Genomic DNA, 450 nt, shown 5'->3' on the forward strand with positions numbered 1-450 from the left:
GGGCGCGATTGTCTGTCGCTTTCGTAGATAACGGTCGGTCGTCGCCCGTCGTCGCCGTCGGCGGAAAAAGTCCAGCAAGTGGCCCGTCTTAAAGAAGGAAATCACCGCGGGTTCAATCGCAGGCCAAAGATCGGCGCAAGTTTCGCTGCGCGTGACGGATGCGCGCTAGAGGCCCGTCGCGACACGTTAGCTTAATTCTAGCGACACTTTTTGCGGATAGAGTGCGCAGTCTGGGAAGTTGGCCGTCGGCGTCGAGGCATCGGTAACGTGACGGTTTGCGACGGTTCGAGCAAGCCCGGCTAGACCGAGTAAGTATCGATCAACGAGGGTGCGACGGTCCGCCGGTCGATTCTCCGCGCCGCTCTATTCTGCTCTATTCGCCCGTTCTCGGTGCGGTAAGATCTCTCTCTCTCTCTTTCTCCGGATACTTGGATTCTCTCGCTCTCACTC

This window comes from Mycetomoellerius zeteki, unplaced genomic scaffold (assembly GCF_001594055.1).
Source record: "Mycetomoellerius zeteki isolate Tzet28-1 unplaced genomic scaffold, Tzet1.0 scaffold85, whole genome shotgun sequence".
Classification (NCBI taxonomy): Eukaryota; Metazoa; Arthropoda; class Insecta; order Hymenoptera; family Formicidae; genus Mycetomoellerius; species Mycetomoellerius zeteki.